The sequence below is a fragment of the Haplochromis burtoni genome, unplaced genomic scaffold, assembly GCF_018398535.1.
Source record: "Haplochromis burtoni strain Fernald_Lab_line unplaced genomic scaffold, NCSU_Asbu1 Contig_729, whole genome shotgun sequence".
NCBI lineage: Eukaryota > Metazoa > Chordata > Actinopteri > Cichliformes > Cichlidae > Haplochromis > Haplochromis burtoni.
In genome coordinates, this window is record NW_024583090.1 from 175,832 (window position 1) to 183,798 (window position 7,967).

The following is a 7,967-nucleotide window of genomic DNA, read 5'->3' on the forward strand; positions in this document are numbered from 1 at the left end:
TCTCTAATTGATCTTTCTGAGTTAACTTCAATAATTACTTCCTCCAAACCATCAACGTGTCTTTTAGACCCCATTCCTACAAAACTGCTCAAAGAAGTCCTGCCATTAATTAATGTCTTCGATCTTAAATATGATCAACCTATCTCTAATAATCGGCTATGTACCACAGGCCTTCAAGCTGGCTGTAGTTAAACCTTTACTCAAAAAGCATCTCTAGACCCAGCAGTCTTAGCTAATTATAGGCCAATCTCCAACCTTCCTTTCATATCAAAAATCCTTGAAAGAGTAGTTGTCAAACAGCTAACAGATCATCTGCAGAGGATGTTATTTGAAGAGTTTCAGTCAGGTTTCAGAGCTCATCACAGCACAGAAACAGCTTTAGTGAAGGTTACAAATGATCTTCTTATGGCCTCTGACAGTGGACTCATCTCTGTGCTTGTCCTGCTAGACCTCAGTGCAGCGTTCGATACTGTCTGACCATAATATCCTATTAGAGCGATTAGAACATGCTGTAGGTATTACAGGTACTGGCTGCAGTGGTTTGTATCATATCTATCTAATAGACTCCAGTTTGTGCATGTAAATGGAGAGTCCTCTTCACACACTGAGGTTAATTATGGAGTTCCACAGGGTTCAGTGCTAGGACCAATTCTGTTTACATTATACATGCTTCCCTTAGGCAGCATCATTAGAAGACATAGCATACATTTACACTGCTATGCAGATGACACCCAGCTCTATCTGTCCATGAAGCCAGATAACACACACCAATGTAGTTAAACTGCAGGAATGTCTTAAAGACATAAAGACCTGGATGGCCGCTAACTTTCTGCTTCTTAATTCAGATCAAAACTGAGGTTATTGTACTCGGCCCTGAAAAGCTCTAGAAATATGGTATCTAACCAGATTCTTACTCTGGATGGCATTACCTTGGCCTCCAGTAACGCTGTGAGGAACCTTGGAGTCATTTTTGACCAGGACATGTCCTTCAATCGCACATATTAAACAAATATGTAAGACTGCTTTCTTCCATTTGTGCAACATCTCTAAAAGTTAGAAATATCCTGTCTCAGAGTGACGCTGAAAAACTAGTTCATGCATTTATTACTTCCAGGCTGGACGACTGTAATTCATTATTATCAGGATGTCCTAAAAACTCCTGAAAAGCCTTCAGCTGATCCAAAATGCTGCAGCAAGAGTCCTGACAGGGACTAGAAAGAGAGAGCAGATTTCTCCTGTTTTGGCTTCCTGTTAAATCCAGAATTCAAAATCCTGCTCCTCACATACAAGGTCTTAAATAATCAGGCCCCATCTTATCTTAATGACCTTGTAGTACCATATCACCCTATTAGAGCACTTCGCTCTCGCTCTGCAGGCCTACTTGTTGTTCCTAGAGTATTTAAAAGTAGAATGGGAGGCAGAGCCTTCAGTTTTCAGGCCCCTCTTCTGTGGAACCAGCTTCCAGTTTGGATTCAGGAGACAGACACTATCTCTACTTTCAAGATTAGGCTTCAAACTTTCCTTTTTGCTAAAGCATATAGTTAGGGCTGGACCAGGTGACCCTGAATCCTCCCTTAGTTATGCTGCAATAGAGTAGGCTGCCGGGGGATTCTGATGCATTGACTGGTTTTTCCTTTCCAGTCACCTTTCTCACTCACTATGTGTTAACAGACCTCTCTGCATTGAATCATATCTGTTATTAACCTCTGTCTCTCTTCCACAGCATGTCTTTATCCTGTCTTCCTTCTCTCACCCCAACCAATCACAGCAGATGGCCCCGCCCCTCCCTGAGCCTGGTTCTGCCGGAGGTTTCTTCCTGTTAAAAGGGAGTTTTTCCTTCCCACTGTCGCCAAAGTGCTGCTCATAGGGGGTCATATGATTGTTGGGTTTTTCTCTGTATCTATGAAGCGCCTTGAGGCGACTTATGTTGTGATTTGGCGCTATATAAATAAAATTGAATTGAATTGAATTGAATTGTCAGACCTGCAGGTATCAGGCTGTGATGTTCTCCTTTATAGTGGACACAAATTATTATTTTGCAGTGGCACAAATAATTTGTGTGGCATCTTATTTAATGCAGAACAGCTGATTGTTCTGTAAATAGTTTGAAATGGTTATAAAAAAGGGTAAAAGGTAAATGGCTGCAAATAACTTTTGTTTCCAAAACTTGTGCATATGATTTTAAAACAATTTATATTTGCATTTAAAGTTATGAAATATGATTCAATAAACATGTTTGTGGTTGTTACAGAAAAATATAACTTTTTTACTCGGATTTTATGTTTTTTGTCTGATTTTAGATCAATGTTAACACAGTTTGTCAAAATGAAAACATAACTGTAAATTCAGACACGTGAGGTTGTGCTGAAAAGGATGATAGAAAAGCCAAATCAAGGTCTGTGGCCTGGAAATTATACCAATTTAAGCTCATGGCTAACAGTCTAAAAATGCACTTCCAACCCAGTTCTTACCTATGACATCATCAATTCTTTATCATGGGAGCAGAAGGAGGACATCCAGGCCGTTTATTTTTCAAAAACTGTAGCTAACTTTTTCTTAACATCCCTCAAATTCCTGGGTCACATTGTGTCAGCTGCAGGTATTCAGGTGGATCTGGATAAAACTAAGAAAGTGGCTGGATTCCCAGTTGCATCATAAAGACATTCCTATGCGTGGCCAGATGGTAGCGCCGGTTTGTCCCCAATTTCTCATAAATGGCTGAATGACTGAATACATTTAAACGCGGAGCAGCAAATGGAAATGGACACAGGAGTGTTGCACTGCACTGTCTGGTCTCCCCACCCATCCGAGAACATGTAAACGTTGACCTGCCCTTTGTGGTTTACACTGATGTTAGTGACATGGGCCTGAAGAAGACAGGGGAACAAGGAGGATGTCCTGGTGTATGGAGTTGAATCCTGAATAGAGGAGAAGGTAACTATTATGCTGTGTTATTGGCCCTGCAATGATGGACATACTTGGAATGGGAATTTTTCACTGTGTTCACAGATAATTCAAAACTATTACGGGTCCTTGATGTCCAGACACTGCTGTCTATTTTGTCAATATATGCCGAGCAAACCTGCCAAATATGGCATCAAAACATGGGCAGCATGTGATGCACAGTCCAGCTTTACCTGGAATAAGCAAGTTTACACAACCACATCCCCTGGTGAGGGACCTGGGAAAGAAATCAGGGCAACAGAGTGGTGCTTGATTGTGGTAGGTATAAAAAATCGATTTCCCCGATTCAAATCGATTTTAGTTTGAGTAATGTGATATTGATTCATTAAATACTGAATCAATTTATAATTCTATAATTATAGAATTGGGTATCCAGGGGATGGTGTGCTCTTGGTCCCACAGATAACCTGAACATGTGCAACAAATACTTTAGAGGGAATTGGCGGCCATGCTAGAAATTGGGGTAATAGAACCCCCACGTTGCTGGGTATAGCTCTATAGTTCAGATCAGTCTATCCGGTTCTGTGTGGATTGCTACAAGGTGAATGAGGTTTCAGTTTGATACCTACCCCATGCTCTGGGTTGACAAGCTCCTGGACTGTTTAGGCATTGCTTGTACTGGATTTAACCAAGGGCTACTAGCTACACCACCTTCTTTCCAGAGTCTAAGGAAAACACTGCCTTCTCTGCTAGATACAGGTTGTACCAATTTGTCACGCTTCTATTTGGCTTGTTAGGAGCCTGGCAACATTTCAGCATCTCACGGGTCAGGTGGTGCAGCCACCCACCGTATATGCCGATGTCTATTTGGATGACGTCATCTACAGTGACACCTGGATGGAGCATGTGCAGTGGGCGGCTGAGGTGCTGCAGTCTCTGAGGCAGAAAGGGCTCATAGCGAACTCAAAGTGTGCGGTTGGACGGAGGGAGGTACAGTACAGGCGGACAAAACTGCAGCCATTGCATCCTGCCAACGTCTCAGGAAGTTAAATAATGGTGCAGAGGCTCCAGCCTGTAACTCTACCCTCCAGATTTTTAGAACAGTGCCCCACATCCTATTTCTATGTCAGTAATACCAGTATTTTAACACAACATTACAGATCTAAATGTGGAGCCTCAAAGGAGAGAATTTTGCCCAATACCAGACACACACTATACCTGCCATGCAGGCAGTGCTTTGTAGTGTCAGAGCAAAGCAAAGAATTTCATACATACAGATCTCAGTCAGAAACAAGCCTATTACCTCAGTACCTCCAGCTGCCTGAATATAATCAACTAATACTGTTATTATTGTGCCGAGTGGCTAGAAAAGGCTCTTTGGACATTCTGTATGAAAGGTTTAGATGGCCAGGCAGTCAGCAGCAGATGGGTACTTTGGGGAGTGTCCAGGTCAATGGAAGCATTTGGCTTCATCTGCAGAGAGGTCAACAGCTCTCAAACCATGGCAACAAGTGTATTACACAACTCAGTTGTTTCTACTAAACTCCTTGTGTTATGGTGTTAAAGTGGCAGTGGCAGTTGAAATTCATCTTATATGCTTTTATGAACTTGGCAGGAGGGGAGAAACAAAGAAAAGGTGACAGCTTTAGAATTAAATGCCTGAGTTTGTAGAGTAAGTCAATATGCAGTAGAGTGGCCTCTAGCTGTCCACACAGGGTGCATGACAGAAGTATCAGTGGTGGGCAACAGATCTGCTGGACGGAGGAAATGAGACAAGTAAACTTTATTTCTTTGAGTACCAGATTTGTCTTTAAATACTAAATGATTCTTCTAGCACTCTCGCATAACAAACAATAACTGAAAAAAAAACCTGGTGACGCTTATAGACTAGAAAGGAGGGACTCACAATGTCAAACTCAAAGGTTGAATTTTGACCATAAAACTGATAAAAGACACAGCTGACACTGCTGACGCAAAAACACCCTGCTGCTGAGAACTTTTTATTGAACTGATAAACTTTTCCTTCGCTCATAAACATTTTAAATGCACAACAATTAAATGGTTACTTGATATCTCAGCGACAGTAAATTTCAGCTTTTTACTGATGAACAGTGTTGGTCAAGTTACTTGAAAATAGTAATTAGTTACTAATTACTGATTATTTCTCCAAGAAAGAAATCCCGTTACTTTATTGATTACTTATTTTCAAAAGTAATTAGTTACTATTTTAATTAGTTACTTTAAAAAACCACGATACACAACCTGAATACATAATAAAGCAACAGACCTTTCAGCCCAGTTCTATATTTTCTGCATAATAGATCATATAAAATTGAATCAAATGGAAAAGTCTATTTTTAAAAACTTGTTTTATTAGTTTTAATCTTTTAACTTTATGCATCAAGCAAAAATTAAACTATACGCAACATTCTCTGACTGTGTTTAACATTTAAACCTATTGTCTGCACATTCCAGCAGATAAAATAAAATAATGTTTTGTATTTACACTCACTCTTTGAAATAGATGCAAGTAAAACACAGCAGAAAATAAATAACATCAAAGATTCAGCAGCACTGAGTCCTGTCACTCTTAAAGCTACTGTCACCTGTTTAGCAGGAGTGGGCCGGGTGGAGGTTTGCCCACAGCGGTCATGTCAGTGGGAGTTTCTCTGTGAATGTCACATTCCCGTGGCAGCGTGCTCGCTGCTCGCTCAGATTTGAAGTTTAATTTTTCTCTGTAGAAAGACGTTTACTCCCCACGCAGAGTGAACAGTGGATGCTAATGTTTTTGTCACTTTTACAGAATCAAACTCAAAGTAATGTGATTACTTCCAAGCTTTAAACTCTGCGTGGTCGCACTCTCTCCTGGATGAGTAGATATTTCAGATCTGCACACGTCTGTTGCTGCCCAACAGATTACAGATTACAACTGCCGTCTCTGCTGGTGAACACTTAAAGTTTATAAAGCTTTAACATTGGCCAGTGGTGTAGGTTTTTCACCATAACCTGTGACAATTCGTTGTCACTAAATGACCTCCAATAAGCATTTACAGCATTTTGAGATTTATTAATATAAATTCAATTATTCACCTTTTTAGTGTCCAAGACATCTCTGTTGACTGTCAACCCCATAACTCAGCAATAGTTTTGCCTCTAATGTTATTGTCTGTGCCTAGAGTGGGTTAATAGATGGAGACAAGTTTGTTTAAATGTGAGTTGAGGTCACGAGATGTGATGAGGCCAGTGTAATGTAGATTTATCTGGAAACATCCTGGAGTATCATCCTTGATGATATCAGTGCACATTATCAATGCTATCATAAGCTAGTAGGTGTTGAGAAAACCAGTGTGAGGCCCACAGAAAACAGCCTGCTAGCAGCAGGAGGTTCTGGCCTAGAAACGCTGTTCATGTATACAGACTCTGATTATCCCCAGCGAGGACGGGGAGATTCAGTGATGGCACAGACTTTGAATTATATTAAAAAAAATGTTCCTTTGTGACAAATAAAACGAAGACAGAAATAGAAGCAAATCTCCAGGGTCTCTGCTACCATAACACATTTAAAGAAGTTCAAGACTTCATGCTGGACAAAAAGTTTCATATAGCCATTTTCTAGTTGGTCCTAAAATAATGATTCTTTACACCAGCTCTGTGGCACTCTCTGCAGAAAATGTATAATATGCAAGAAAATATTTACTTAAAACAGATTTATTGATAAGCTTTTACAAAAATATAAAGAAAAGCAGGTGAGGAACAAAAATCTGAAACATGAACTCTTCCATGAAAACAAGGAACACACCTGACAGGGATAACAAAGACAATGGGACAATACACATGATAGCAAAGCAAGAGGCAACGCGTGAGGGATCAGTGGAAAACAGTTTTAATTCAATTTTATTTATAGTGCCAAATAACAACAACAGTCACCTCAATACCTTTAATATTGCGAGCTAAACCCTCTACAATAGCAGAGAGAAGCCCCAACAATCATATCAGCCCTCATCAGCAAGGACATGGTGACAGTGGGAAGAAAAAACTCCCTTTTAACAGGTTAATGCCTCCGGCAAGGAGGGGCAGTCATCGGCCATGATTAGGGGTGAAGGTGAGGGAGACAGGACAAAGACATGCTGTGGAAGAGAGCCAGAGATTAACAATAAATAATAATAAATGTAGAGCTGTGTATAACACATGGTGAGTGAAAAGGGGCGAGTGCACACTCAGTGCATCTTTCCCAGCCCACGTCTATCGCAGCATAACTAAGGGAGGATTCAGGGTCACCTGGTCCAGCCCTAACTATATGCTTTAGCAAAAAGGAAAGTTTGAAGCCTAATCTTGAAAGTAGAGATAGTGTCTGTCTCCTGAATCCAAACTGGAAGCTGGTTCCACAGAAGAGGGGCCTGAAAACTGAAGGCTCTGCCTCCCATTCTACTTTTAAATACTCTAGGAACAACAAGTAGGCCTGCAGAGCGAGAGCGAAGCGCTCTAATAGGGTGATATGGTACTACAAGCTCATTAAGATAAGATGGGGCCTGATTATTTAAGACCTCGTATGTGAGGAGCAGGATTTTGAATTCAGTTCAATACAATACTTATGTAGCACCAAATCAGTATCACAGTTACCTAACGGTGCTTTCTATTGTATGGTGAGAAACTTGGCTTCTGCGTGTTAGATAAACGGTGTTGCCTGTTGCACCTCGGATGGTGTCATTAGGGTAGCTGCAGGGTCATCAGCCGTGAGCCACCCTTCATTGATTTTTCACTCCATTACTCCTGGAACATCTTGGTGTGGTGGAGCGATGGCAGAGATGTCTCCTTACCAACCCCTGCAGCTGATCCCACGACACTTGTCTTTCCTTCTCAGACAGATCATGCAATAATACATATTTCATAGTTTGTACATTTGTCAGTTAGGACTCTAGTTCTCTCACTTTCCTGAACACTGTCCAGCATTACATTAATGTTTTTAATGACAGTATTTCAAGGCCAATAGCACACTGTCAGTGGTAACATTAAAATGACTCTTTATTATGAGCATTCAGTTGGCAATGCTAATTGCACACAGG